Here is a 15,570-nt window from a genome sequence, read left to right as displayed (position 1 = left end):
TGAATTTCACCCATCACATTCTCCACTATGGTTGACCAATGAGTTTTGTGAAAGCATGGCCTGTGGTGTTTTTCTTTAATAAGTCCAGAGGTGAGGCAAAGCAAGCAGACCATCAATCATCCTGTCCGGATCTTAGCCTCTGATTAGCCCAGTATATTGGTGGAGATATTTAACCTGCCACAGTTGCCTGTGTCGACCAGTTTTACCCTTCATGTAATGATTTATTTTAGTCAGCAAAACAAAATATATTTCTGGCCTTTTGTCAATTTTGTGACAAGATAAGAATTATGTTTTGAGTCTTCTCTGTGTAAACCAGTATAGGAATGCATAGCCTATCATGATGACAATTTAGCCTCTGTGGGCAACAGCCGATGTTTTGGGGCTTCTGGTGTAGCCAGACAATATCCTGGTAATGGATATCAGGGCCAAGACTTCCATGCACCGGTAACTGTCTACAGTCTGATTAGCAACTTGAGACATGAGTATGGAGTTGGACGTGAATCTTTATCAACAGATATCTGTATATGAATTCAGATAAGTTAACAACAAGCTAAATAAAAAGCTAAATAATTGTCAGACACAAGCCAGTGTGTGTGGGGATTGCATTTGGCCCAGTGCGTTCTGCCTTTGTTGTTCTCCACATGGACTGTTTAACTGCATGCAACCAAAGTCCCCTCAAATGTGACTGGTCAAACTACAACTACAAATGGAAACCAAAATGTCTCAGATACCAAAATATTCTCTTCTTTGTCTACAAATTCTGCACTCTGACAATTCATATACAAGCACACAATCTTTTTCAAAAAGAGTGTGCTAGACCACCAAACAGCATGTGTATGTATCCAGTAATAAGAGTGCAAATTGGTGTGAGGCTGATTTTTTTTTAATATTAGTTGCAATTATTGTGACCAATATTATAATTGTGATATGACTTGTGATGTTTTTTTACATCATTATTCACATTTTCATTTAAAAACATATTCAAGTGATTGTGGTGTGATTTTTTCAGGGATCCGTACCAACAAAGACCTTTTCTTAAGTCTGTAGAATGTGATGTTTAGGCCTGGACATCTCTACAGCACAAAAATATGAAATTGGAAATGTTTTTGACACGCGTTTTATGCTTATACTAAATAACAACCAGTTTAAAATCCATTTAAATGAAGACATTAGGAACATTACTTTTGGTGCTGATGAAGGGATGCTGGAGCTCATCTGATAGGGCTGTGGGGTGAGGGAAGATAAAGAAAAGGTTGGGTACCTCCACTGAGCACTGTCAGCTTTCTCGTCTGCTCTCCGTCCCTCCTCGGTTGCTTTTCCCTTATTCACCCTCTCATCAGGACACTTGTGTGGTCCAGCGCAGCTCATGCAGAGCCAACCTGAAACAGTGGCACTCTCGCCTTTGGGCCTCAGTTACACACCTCAGAATGGATCTTTATTTACAACACAGAACTCGGAAACAGCTGGTCAATCCATTTAGCCTAAGGCCACTGATTTGTTCGTATTTACTACAACAGCCAAAGAAAAGCCAGGGTATTTTTTCCTCTCTCCTTCCTATTGATCCGGCGCTTAGAAAATCTGCCCTGCTGTCTAAACACTATTGATCCCTCCCTCTCAACGACAGGCTCTCGCACCAGTGTATAAAGGGACTGGATGAATTGAAATTTCATTTCCGACAACTTGTTCCTGTTATTTTTACCCTTTTTTCAATAGTGGGGAACATGGGCTGGCAGGCCGCCACTCACAGAGAGTCGATCAGTGTTTGGCTCAGAGGGGAGAGGAGGGATAGAGGTTACACTGTTTAGATTACCCTAAGCAGCTCTGAACACCACCATGGCATAGACAGGTCTTACTCTGTCGCTTAGATACCAGTGATCATTATTAATTTTTACAGCATGTTTGTAGCCAGAAAATAACTTTTTTGGGACTGACCATGTGCAGAAGGGCCCATAAAAGGTCATCGAGTTAGCCTGGAGTCAGGCAGTGGGCCATAATTTCAGTGAATGTCTTGAACATACTGGTTGCACATCTTTTATCTCATGAATGAAGAGTCATGTATACTTAACCTCTTTGCTGCATGACTAATTGTAAAAACATTGCAATCTCAGTTCATACATCTGCAATCTTGCTATGCAGTTTCATTTCTAAATGAGAACGATTCATTCACTCTAATTCCCTATGCATTCACATCACTCTACATTCCCGTATTGACTGATTTGCTTTGGAACAAGTTGAGATTTGAGGTATTTTACAAGAAACTTTACAGTTTAAGCCCAGTGCTTTGATATATGTCAGGTTTAAGTTGTGCACTTTGATATGTCATATGTTTATGTTGTCTGTTTGAAGCCCTGTCTAGACAGCAAGCATTTCATCTTTTTTTACTCAAGCATCTAAGAGTGAAGAATAAATATTTTTGTTGAAAAATAAGGATTGTATGAGAATCATATTCTTAATTCTTAGTGAGAAAAACCGATTCACATTATAGCAAGAATTGTGTAGCCCTACTTAACCTGACTACTGATCAGCTTGCTTTAGTCCATTACAGTGAGCATTTCATTTTATTACATTTTATTATCTCTAGCCTTGAGGGGATCATGCTGTCGCTTACGTGCATGACCAATGGACCTGGAGTGATCAGCCTATTTTTTTTTTTTTTTTTTTTTTTTTTTTGTACATTCAGGGCTGCAGCCTGAAGGACCTCTGTGATTCACAATTTTTGCGAAACTTTGAAAACTTTTTTTTTTTTTTTTTTTTTTTTTAACTTTTTATGCCTCCTTACTGGCAACAACTATAACTAAAGGCATTATGTCTTTGGGTTGTCCCATTTTTGGGAACACAATATCTCAAGAACACCTTGAGGGCGGACCACTTGAACTGAAGGATGAACTGATTGGATTTAGTGGTTAAAGGTCACTGTAACCTCACATCCACCCCACTCTCATGTATGTGATATCTCAGATATGCTCAGAGGGAATTTCTTCAAATTTTGTACAAACATCCACTTGGACTCAAGGATGATCTGCATTTGGTCAAGATCACTGTGACCTCACAAAGCACATTTTTGGCCATAACTCAAGAATTCTTACACTAATTATGACAAAGTTTCATACAGATGTCTAACAGGATGCTAGCAGTGCTGGAGACTATTGCCTACATAGAACTAGTTACATACAAAATAAATGTAATTGCAAGGTGTTACAATTACTGAGAAAATGTCTTTAATTAAATTAGTAACAAATTGAAATGTTGCAAAGTTTCATCAAAATATTCTTTTCCTATTCTATTCTATTCTACCTATTCTATTTCTTTTGGGTCAACTTAGCAGCTGCATGCTGGTACCATTGAAAATTTCATTCACATTAACTGTACAAGTAATGTCTGGTCAAGAGTTTTCTCTTGAAAGGAAGCTGTCAAAATAATCCCTTCTTGTATGTGCATTATAACATGATGATTAAAACATTTCAATAAATTAATTTAACATACTTTACAGTGATGTTCTCTGTAATAGATTGCCTATCTCAAGCAATGCATTTACAAATTGATTTTCTAAACCATAGTTATGTAAACTGGGATCAATTGGTGCCTAGAGCGTAAAGAAGGAAACCAATCAATTATTGTACTCTTTGAAAAAGGTCAGTTGTCGTTGTTTAAAGTTAATGTAATAAAACATGGTGAATCATCACCATGGTTATTTAAATCATCAATACCCAGATTTTGTTGAAATTTTGAGGATGCTGTTGACGTATGTCCCACACTGTCGTCTAAATGTGCAGTGTTATCCACTCTGTCATGGGTTTGGATAAGCTTTATGTTTGTCGTCCTTCACCATTCTCATAATGGTCAGAAATGGAAATGAAGCTGCAAGATTTGTGGGTCATTGAGGTGGGAGAGAAAGATGTTGACATCTTCTCCTTTTTAACTACTTTTCCTTGAATTAAAAAGTGACTCACAAGGTCAAGAAGAATACATAATGGAGTAAAGAAAGAATAAGAAGGAATGGGAACTGTGGCATTGAAAGAATCCAACTGAACTTTCAATGCTAAGTGGGCTTGAATTTGTATAGTGCTTTCCTAGAGTATCAAATACTCAAAACACTTTTACAACTGGGGTTCAGTATCTTGCCCAAGGACACTTAAACATATAGACTGGAGCCATAGATTGAACCGCCAATTTTATGGCTAGCAGACAGCCCTTCACCTACAGCTGCCCACTTTCTTTGGGCATTTAAACAAAATGGTCTTGACTTTTATTATTTTTTTAACTAAATATTCATTAAAAACTTAAAGTACAAAGTAAATACTTTTTTTTTTTTTTTTTTTTTAAAGATTATTTTTGTTATTTAGTGATTTACTCACTTTGAAATCAGATCTTAATGTATTATCATGATCAATGCAGAAATTGCCCCTTTTTATATCTTTCACGTTGTTTAGAAAGCTTAGCCAGCTCTTATCACAGCTGCCACTTACATCATAAACATCTGGATTAACACACTCATTTTGGAGGCTTCATTAGTCTGAAATACTATTTGTCCACACTCGCAGAGTTTGAGATGGAAAGAGCCAACCTGCAAGGCCCCTTGCACATCCAAAAGGAGTTCCACGGTGCCCCACATTGGGTAAACCAACCAGTAATGACTTCTGCTCCATCTGGCTCACCACTGTGTCCAACTCTTACATTACAAGAAGATAGAGTGTTACATAAAAAGGGAGGTTCTGTTTTAATTAACATCAATATTCATGTAATGGTCATAAAGCCAGCCCACATTCCATTTCAAGCTCTTAATGTTAATGCATATTTTAATACATTATCATTGCCACCATCATAATTCTTATTATGATAACTGTAATTATTAGATTTATGACAGAATTATGGTTTTGTTCCCTGAAGGCACATATTTTGCAGTGAATCCAATTTTTCCCTGGTGTATAACGCTCCCAGTCTTTCCCCTACAAAATACTGAGCAGACACTGATAAAGATAAACACACAAACACCCTAGTGTGTCTGCTGCTGTGCCTGTAAAACACTCAATCTGAATTGCATATCCGCCTTGCCACCGAGCTTGTCATAAGCTGTATTAAGAAAAATGGTCACACGGTTTGACATAAATTGGAAAATGACATTTGGAAAATGGGCGCTGCTGTGGAAATTAGAGATATTAAAATTATAAATCAGTGTCTGGAAGTGCAGGGGGGTGTGGTGGCTTGCCTTTTCTCTTTTTCTGGCTTGCCTCTCACTCTCTACGTTCATCTCCCGCTCTGTTTCTCTCTTTTTCTTCTTCTCACACACTTTGTCTTTTGCGCTTTCTCTGGAGGGAGTGAAGGGTCGGAGCCCAGAAGTCAGTCCAGTAAAAGTGGTTTTAAATGCAGCCACACACGAGTCTGCCCCACAGGGACAACCCCAACCTCTCATCTGGCAGTAAAAGTGGAGAATATTGGGTGCACGTGTATTTGCGTGCAGCGTGTTTGTCTTTGTGTGTCTGCTGCAGCCGTATCTCGTCAGCTTATTGCTCGGCTCTCTTGCTGTAACCTGCTAATGGATCATTTCTGAGGTGTGATATGTATTATGCAAAAGTAAGGTGTGCTGACACCTTTAAAAACAGACAGCTTCAATCCTCTGTACGCCTCACCTCTGCTCCCTCTTTCTCTGAGTGTTGAGCAGGAGGAGGCAAGGAGGCAGAGCAAGGAACAGCTTTCCAAGCTACAGGTTGAGATAGACGCTGTTGTAGGATAAGAGGCAAGAACTGCAAAGAAAGGTCAGTGGCTTTCCTATTGACTGAAGCCTCACTTTCTACACACACACACACACATATGAATACATATGTACCACATGACTCTTTTCCTTAGTAAAGAGTTGAGGGTTTGCCACAACATATAAGTGCTCATGTGCACCTTTGGCTTCAGTTCACCCTTTCTTCTGATTGAGCTCAAAGAAGAAAGGTAGAAAAGGCTAGGAGAGATGTGGGCCTTCATGCCTTGACCTGTTGACCTCATCCTTTTGGGAGAAAAAAAGTCCCTGCCTTAAGAGGAGCTGCTGCTTTGCCACATATGCTGCCTTAAGATGCGGGTCAAAGCTCTTTTTATTGGTCTTTAGGGAAGAAAACATTCAATCCTTGTGCCCTTGAAGGATCGAGTGCTGCATTCATATGTAGCTTAGACAGAAGATCAAAATAATGTATTTTTTTAGATGTGAAAGAGGAGGTCACCCATTTAAGAGCAATCATTTACTCAGACCTGCTTTGACCTGCTTCCACAACACATCTGCACACGTAATTTGACTTGCACGAGCAATTCAATATTATATGATGTTTACTGTTGCCTGCTTTTTCTTAAAGATAGAATATGCAGAATCTCTCAGCTGCTGTTTGTAAACTCTCTAGAAAGACAGTTGATTGTTGTGTCTCATTCCCAGGTTGTCAAATACCAACACTTTGGGCAGGCAAAGTGTCCTGAACGCTGCAAAACAATGAGATAGACAGAAAATACAGGCAGATGGCAGGGTCTCTGCAGAGTCTCTTCAGGTACAGACAGCACCACACACTTTTTACTTGGTCATAAGTGATGATTGATCATTTTAAGAGTAATATATGAATGATATTTAAGTAAAAGAGTTTTTCAATACCACATTTAAAAACAACATAACATAATCAAGTTACTGTGGCGACAATTGGGCAAATCAAGCCGCGTCCCCGCATTCCCAAACTTTTTCTGACTTGCCAACATTCAGAAGCAAAGACATTCACAAACGTAAAACATATATAATATTTTATATTATATATATATATATATATATATATATATATATATATATATATATATATATATATATATATATATATATTTTTTTTTTTTTTTTTTTTTTTTTTTGGACTAGCCCCTTCCATGATAGCAGCCTCATTTTTTGGCCTCTGCTGGTCTGCCTAGAAAAATGCAAATATTTAATTTAAAAAAAAGTAATTTCAAGTCATCTGTCTCAAGTCAGTGTCAAGTCATGAATACCAAATGAAAGTCAAGTCAAGTCTTTTATCAGTGTTAGTCAAGGAACTCTCAAGTCAGATTTGTGACTTACATCAGACTTGGGTCAAGTCGTGTGTGGCGAGTCCCCCATTTCTGGTGTTGAAAGTACCAAGGCTAAGGTTTAAGTGCTCATTCAAGACCTCAGTTCAGTTCAGTCTTTTACTGCCTGAGATCTGCCTATAGCACAACAAATCCAGACAGTGTTCAGTGCCTTAGGTTACCTTTTGGTCTTTTCTTGGTTGTTAATGAAAAATGTACAGCTATCCTTTTGAGTGCTTAGAACTTTTTTCTCTTGTTGTAGTATCGAAGGAGGCATTTTTTATACTACTGTATCAAATTTTAAAATTCTGGTATTGTGACAGCTCTACACATCCAGCTTTTAATTATCAGGAAAAAACAGGTGTAAATATTGTTCATTTGGCTAATGGATGCTGTAGATACTGAAAAAATATACACAGGCTTCATCTCAACACTCCATCCTGCACACCCAATGTGACTCTTCACATCGCCACTCCACTACAGCCCAGCCGACTGCCACCCTGCACTTCAATATTTCAGCACTTTTATTTACTTCTGCTTTAAATTTCACGTACACTCTGCCCTAATATTGAAATATTAAAGGAGGTATTCTTGAGGAGGTCAAGTAGCGAGAAGAGGCACTTTGTTTTGTTAAAGTTTTAGATGCCTCTCACTGTAGTCAAGAGGATGGAGTACGTAGGAGGGGTTGGTGTCCCTGGCCATGCCACTCATGAAACAAGGGAAAAAAATCTTGTCAAGTTTATTTGGAGGGAAATGGCAACAAATTAATTGCTGAAAAGGCAAGGAGTGTGCCACAGTCGTGAACCACATTCTCCCACTGATAGGCTCAACCCAGTGATAATAAAAACTCTTAATGGAAATTTGTGCATCTGTGTCTTTCTATGTTTGGCCCACCTTTGCAATGCATATAAAGAAATGAAGAGATTTAAAGATCTCCAGCTGAAGGCCAAGGTCTGGTGCACGCACAGCAATACATTCACTTGACTTTTCTCATTTTGATACTCTCAAAGAAGTCAGTTAAAAAGAAATCTGTTTAATAAGACCTCACCCTTCTCGAGTGGAATGGGTGATAAGCTCAAGCTGACCTTTCCATAATACAGCTTCTCTAAGCAACCATCTTATATTCACCTCAGTAGCTGATCCTTAGACATCCATAGAGTGAGTTTTCAGAAGTGTCTAACTTTTGATGTTGAGCTGCTTCACTGCTGTTTGTAACTTCTCATTTGTGTGTGCATGGAGTTACAAAAGGACATGACTATGATTGTTGTCATTTATGAGAAGTGAGCTTCTTATCTTTTCATGACCTAGCATTAGAAAGGGAGAGGCTAAGAAGGAGGACTGTCCAGTTCCATGGACAAAGGACTTGAATAGAGGCTGATACTGTGTCTAACTGATAACTAAGTGTAAGCTGGGACTGGTTAGGGAGTTCTTCAGACCCGTGCTAGATCGCCATGTGTGAGGTGTGTAACTGGAGGCAAGTGTTGAGCACTGAGATGATGTGTTTTTACAGCGCAGTCTTGCTGTGCTTTGGGATGGCAATAAACCATGGCCTTCAAAGCACAGCCAAGCGCCACTTACTGCTGAGTGCTTCTCTGGTGGTTGGACGAGATTACTCTCAAAACAAAGTGCAGACAGGTTGATTAATAGAAGGGTCTGCAGAGGTGCGTGCCGCAGTATATTTTCACACCCGGCGAACACTCGTTCATTTCATTCGCATGGACTTTTATGGGGTGATCCTGTCACTGTATGAGTTTGTCACTTCATAAAAATGGTCCCCCTCTTTGAGTGTCTTCTAGTGAAAACTTATCAGAGCTGTTACAGGCGTGTTGTTTTAATGTTGAGGGAGCGCGCTGTGAGTTGAAAGTGCAACACAGACCATATTAGTCCATAGGAGGATTTGGGTTGAAGAGACCTGGTTGTGCCTCATAAAATCAGCACCATATTCTACAAACATCTTTATACAAACTGATATGAATGCAAATGAGATTCATGAATAATACTCTATTTTATCATCTGACTGCCCAAAAGGATCTTTGACTGATGCTTAAAGGGATAGTTCGGATTATTTAATGTTGGGTTGTACATGCCACTTAAAACAGGTTCACCTAAAAATGGTCAATACCAGTTTAAGTGTACGCTATATTTAAAACATTTTTACCACTTTACTTAGCCTTCAGACAGACTCGAACTCCCTGTTATGTAAGCCACATATCGCTCTCTCCAAACTCAAGAGGCAATATCAGTAATTTTACCTCACAGAGCACAGGAGTCACTGTTCTACTGCTGCCTCGACCGAGTTTTTGTTATTGTGTGACACAGATGAAGTTTGGTTAGTCTGGAGAGAGCATTTTGTGGCTTATATAATGATAGTTCCCCATCTGAAAAAGCTGTCTGACAGCAAATTTAAACAGAAAAAATATTCTGAATATAGCGTACACTTAACCTGATATTGGTTGTTTTTTGGTGGCTAAAATACCTTTTGTTTCTGACCCTGTCCACAGCAGTTCATTGCTTAGCTTCTGTGTCTGTGCCCCCCTCTCTGCTTCTCCAAACTGGGGGAATGCTGACCAGCAGCTACTGTAGGTAATATAATAAGCATCAATACATCAATAAGCACCTCATACAACCCAACATTAAATGATTCGAACTATCCCTTTAACTCTTACTGTCACTGATGCTGTACCATAGTGACTCTGGTCATCTGTGTGCTGTCAGGTTGCTTTGCCCATCTCCAGAGCTCGGCTGAGAAAGGTGAACATGAAGGTGGATCTTGGATGCTGCAGGGGTACAAAACACAATTTATGGTTTTTGGTATTGCTGAAGTAAAGAATCTGTTGTCTTCTGGATCATCTGTAGGAGAAGTGAAGCCTCAAACTGGTGGCCCAGAACTGCAGGACATGGCAAGACAGAGATGAAGGTTGTGAGAGGCAAAGACGAAAAGGGAGATAGTAGCAGGCTGGGACCTTCAATCTTGGATGAAATGGCCCAGTGTACGGCAGTAATGATGAGTAGGCTCGGGGTGACTGCAGTCATGGAGGGGAGGGAGGGGAGCTGGTGGCAGCGTGCCGTGCGGTCACCCCCTCATCACATCAGATCACAGGGTTCTAATTAACTTCAGCACCGCATCAGACTGCAATCAGCAGAACCACAGAGGAAATGAGATTTTTTTTTCCATGGCGTTCAAAAGCATGGCGTAAAAATGCATATTAGCCTTGTGTTTTTAATTAACATTTTGTGCTTAGGAAGCATGTTAACAGTATCCCTTAATGAGCTTTGTGGAAAACGAGCCACGCAGAGGACAAAGGGCAACTTCCCCCCATGTTTGCTGATGTGCTGTTCTTTATTCTAATACAATGAGATTAGTAATCATTGTTTAACTCCTCATCCAATATTGCCTCCACATAATCCCCACCTCTACCACTGTTTCTGTAGAACAGGACATTAGCTGTGATAAAACAAGGCCTTTATTTATAAGGATGTTGAGTAGTGGAATGGAGATCTGTCTAGATTTGGACTTAGTTTACTGAGCGCATTTGTTGTTGTTGGACACATTGGCCTAGACCCGAGGTTTCAAAGAGGGAGGTGGGGCTCCCCAGGGGTGCTCCAAACAGTTTTAGGAGAGGCAGTGAATGGAAGTGGAAAAAATATTAGTTATTGCATTAGTTATCAAAAGGAGATCATCTAGAATGACCTAAATTTGTGTGAACTAGTTAAAGGAATTTTACAATTTTTTCCACTTTCCCGGAGTCAAATGTATAAATGCATTTGGACACATGTTTTTATGTATTTTATAAACAGCAACATTAGACATCTTGACTCAATTGTTGAGTGGCTACAGGGTCAAATAACAAGTTCACATAGACACCCAGGAATTGATTGCAACTAAGCAAGTAAATTCACGGAGGCCCCTTTTTTCAAGCTTTGTCTGAGTGGAGGGCCACAATCTTAAACTTGTGTTTTTAAGTCCATTTGTCAACTGGCATTTTCAAAACAGACATGCACCTTTGTAGCTGTCTTAACAGAAAATACCAAGGAACTTTACTTGTAACTTTAACAAGATTAAAGATTTGTCATGACCTGTAGAGGTGCTCCCTTATATGCCCTCATTATCTGCTTAACAAAAATATCTAATCACAAGGTCCACTTATGTCATTTTTCTGGTGCTCGAGGGCCACAAAATGTGCCTGAGAGCTCACAAAAAACACATGAGTGTTTTTTTTTTCCAGTTCCAAGGTCCCTGATGAACCTTCAAGCAAGTGTTGCCTTATTTCAGTAGTTCCCAAACTTTTTGTGGCATGCTCCCCTTCAGAAATTGTTCACACCTCACACCACACATTTTTTTTTGTCATCAATCATTAATAGTGATGAAGCAACTAACAAACAAAGAATCCAAGTTGAATTTTAGTGAAAAAAAAGTCAGCACAGTAGCATAAACAAACTCTTGTGTTATATATTCCATACATAAATCACATTCATTCAGCTTATTTCACTTCATATTTTTCTGCTGGTCATCCACGCCCCACCCATAGTGGCTCAATGCCAAACCAGTTGGCCCCACCCCACAGTTTGGGACCACTTGCTGATTTACAACGAAAACTGTAGTTGTGCTGATTATCAACTGACAATGATTTTCATCCTCACATTAAAACAAGTGACCAATAACTTTGATGAAAACACAAAATGGCTTCTTAAAATTTAACAACTTGTTTCATAATGCAGCTGCTTCTGGTTACACTTTGCTTCAACCTGCATCACTACACTGCTTCTACTGTCTGCCTTGATTGATATCTCATTCTATGACCTCAGCCTTCACACATCCTTATTACCATACCTGGTTATGGCATCTTTGCATTTTGTATATCTCATATCTCAGTGAAATGCGTCTGCTCTGTATCACACTTAGGAGTTTCTTACAGTCTCCAGGGAATCCTGTGGTGCTGTTCAGATTCACTGGGGAATGCCCTCATGAACAAAGCCTTTTCCAACCAATTGTAAACCCATTTATGCTAGAAATCATCAGCCTGCCTTCTCTGACGCTCCTGACTCCTTTCTAGCTGAACTGTCAATCTCTTCATTGATATAAAATGCAAACTTTGAGCCACAAAGACTCCTTTTTTGAAATGCCTTTGTTGTCATGGCATGGGCATTTAAGGGTGGGGTCATACCTTAAGGTCTGGTTTTCCAATCAAACCAATGCAAGGATGTTACATTGTTTAAATTTTCATGTTGGTCCAGTTTGGTTCAAAAAGACAAAACCCAAACAGTCCAGAACTTGTAAACTTAAGTCATGTGGTGGAAATGTCGTTCTGTTATTGGTCATACAGTTGGTGGGTAACTGTCAGGTTCTGTTCATGTTGGTTTTGATTTGGAGCACATATTAACAGACTTAAAAAAGACTACGCATATGAACATCTTGTAAGACAGCAGGTATTAAATGATTTTCTGTTGCAGGTATTTCTCACTTGAGTCCAGGTCTGTTCCCTGCCAGTAGGAGTGCACCAGATCATAAAACTCAGTTCAGATCGTACCACAGTTTTGAGTCACAGATTGGACTTTTTGGATCAACAAAAACAGTAGGATAGGATCAGATTAGTTTAAGAAAGCACTTGGATTAGTAATGTAATGGTTAGTACAGTAACACCAACAACAATGATACCAACACTACAAACAACACCAATACTGCAGTATAATACAGTACAACACTCTGTAGTCTGGCTCAGTGTCAAACCATGGGGGATGATCTGTATGGACCAACAACGATCTACCAGTCAACATTTTGGTGACTAATATGCTACTAGTTCACAAGTTACCAAAACAGGAAGAGAAAATGTTAATTAATTAATAAAGTGCAATGCCACACTTCTGTGATTAATTCAGAGGCTTTCCACACTAGAAATGAACCGCTCCAAAATTCATTTGACCCTAAACCATTCCACCCATTCAAGACGGACGAGGGTTTGACTCTGCCGTTCACACCAGCCCAAACAAAACAGACCAAGGGGGTAAACGCTAGAGGGTTCAGTTCAACCTGACAAAACAAGGTCAGTGTGAACCCATCCATAGACATTACAGCTAAGTTTGTCATGTTTTGGCATCAGTCCTTCGTCAGGGAGTTAGAAGACTTTGTGCCGTCCCAGAGTAAACTTTGGTATCAATAATGGAAAATGACAGTTTTCTTGTAGTCCAGTGATTCCAATAATTGTTCAGTATGAGAATTCAACTTGTCACCATGCATCCTGCAGGAGTTAGAAAATATTGTTTCTTTGCTACCACTTGGAAGTATTTATTTTCCCTTCTAACGACTTGCTGAAATTTTGGAGATCCTGTCAATGGCTGCCAGCTCCTTGCTGGTTTATTTATTTTCTCTTGCATCTGACTGGTCAGTTATTTGTTTTCCACAGTGTCCTTGTGTGTTATAAATGGGACAGGCCTGTCACTTCAATGCTGAGAGGATGTTTTGAGTTCCTTGAGAGATTTTTATTTATTTAATTTTGGTTAGAGCAGAGCAGTGAATAATGCATCTCAACCTGCTACATGTACTGTTTTTATCATTAGCATGCAGCCCGAGTTATCTGTAGAATACTTATGAGTACCGGCGAAATGTTTGTGATGTTATTTATTTATGTTGCTCCTTTCAATTATTCATTTGTTTATTTATTCATGGAAGAACTAACTGAAATTGGAAAATTCATTTTTGCTGAAGGGCACTTGGCCCCACTCTATCCCCTCCCTACACAAAGGGAAGGGAGGGGGTGGCACATCAGGCTTGTTAGTAATTGCTTTATGTGGTGTTTCTTTAAACTCACCAAAGGACGTCATTTTCATCCAACGGCGACGGGTCAGCTGACAGAAAGAGACAGACGGGATGAGAGACGAGTGAGTGGAAGCTAGGTGGTGGAAAGAACAACAGAAATAAGGTGGAGATGAGACTAATTCTGCGTTTTTATTTCCAAAACTTATAATGTAGCTTGTTCAGAGGGCTGAGCTCAGGTAACATGTGGTAATAGGTGAGGAAATCAGAGTTTCTGAACTCGCAGACAGGACTCCACAGGTTGGACCGGAGGCAGAGGTTCAGATAGAGAAAGAACATAATAAGCTGTGGTTGCCTTCAGTTGTATCCATGCCTTCACGCTCTCCTGGCACCTCAGAGTTATTGTGTGCTCACTGTGTTTTCTTTAATTATATGGAGTGGGATTTTGTTCAATTTCACACTTGCACAAACATGCAGCAATTATCCCCGATAAGTGATAACAATTCACTGAACTTTAAATGAATGTTTGTGTGTGTGGGCAAGCATGCATGTGTGTTGGTGTCTCAGTGGCACCAACTTCAGCCTTGTGATAAAAACTCCTTATGGACACAGAATGCCAAATAACATCAAACATAAAAAGAAGCATAGATTTGCGTGTCTGCATCCATAATAATCACTTACCACTTGTTCGTTTTGACAATCTTGTGTCCTTCAATTTTCTGTTTCTGTGTCTTTGTGTTTGCATGTGTAGATGGCAGTACAGGAGTCTGCGCTGAAGCTGGATGTGCTGATCCTGCAGAAGGATGTGAAGAATGAAAGGTACAGTGATGTCTCACAGGTCTCACATGCATATACATAAACTCATATCTGGAAACGTTCAGGACACATACAGTAAACATACATCTACTTGTAGGTCACCACACTATGTACCAAAGAGCTTTCTTCCTCAGTTCCTGGGTTCTCTGTGAAACATGGCTCTGAAAAACAAACTGTGAAGTAAGAAGTCATTAGAATAGAACTGAATAAAAAAGGAACGTATTTGCTTGTATCAAAACTGCCTGTATTTCTTCATGGCCCACTCTAGTTTAATAAAATTGTCCCATTGGAAAGATTAGCGGCATCAAATGAAAAGAGGTTACCAAGATCTTGGATGTTCTCCAGTTCTTATTCCTCATTTTTGGTTGATTCCTTTATCTGATCTCATCTTCAGGCTTCTTCTTCTGTAAAATGCTAAAAATGTCACAAAGCCAAAATATCCTGCAGGTACTCTTTACACTTTTTAAAAAAATTCTCAAGTAGTAATAGGAAAAAATAGTATAATTACCACTAGACTGAAACTTTTTTAATAATGTGAGAAATTCTGCATAAGTTATGTTATGTTATGTGGCCTGTAAATTCATGGAGCCATCTATAGGTGACACAAGTTCATGAAAAACCACGTTACCCTCATTGAAATGACTGGAGGCAGCAAGTTACCATGCTGTGGTGTGAAAAGGCCCTCAGACTTCAGCAAAAGACCCTTTCCAAAATGGATTCTTGTCTTATCTTGGATACTAAGTCTTCATATATTCTTGGACCTGCAAGAAGGTTCCCTGAGGAGTTTTCTTGTAAACAAAGTTATGCTTGCATTCAGTGTTACTCACTAAAATACATGATGTGTATCCTTGAGGCTTGACAAACATGTTGAATACATTTCCTTTCTCATAAAACATTTTCAGAGTGTATTTTTGAAATATTTAAAGTCCTGCATTGTTTACATTCATATT

The 15,570-nt window shown here is 39.3% G+C and overlaps 1 long non-coding RNA gene across 1 annotated transcript in view; it reads left to right on the top strand.

The window, feature by feature from the left end:
• The window catches only part of LOC146332922 (uncharacterized), a 41,421-nt gene extending 26,796 nt beyond the window's left edge, over positions 1 to 14,625 (top strand). The window contains exon 5 of the long non-coding RNA XR_014771287.1: positions 14,556 to 14,625. This is a non-coding gene — a long non-coding RNA (uncharacterized LOC146332922). The remainder of the gene's footprint in view (positions 1 to 14,555) is intronic.
• Positions 14,626 to 15,570: the final 945 nt, after the last annotated feature.

The sequence above is a fragment of the Lutjanus erythropterus genome, chromosome 1 (genome assembly GCF_056507025.1).
Source record: "Lutjanus erythropterus isolate fLutEry1 chromosome 1, fLutEry1.hap2, whole genome shotgun sequence".
In the NCBI taxonomy this organism is placed as follows: Eukaryota; Metazoa; Chordata; class Actinopteri; order Lutjaniformes; family Lutjanidae; genus Lutjanus; species Lutjanus erythropterus.
The sequence above is the reverse complement of the archived record's forward strand: the minus strand, read 5'-3'. Positions and strand labels throughout refer to the sequence as shown.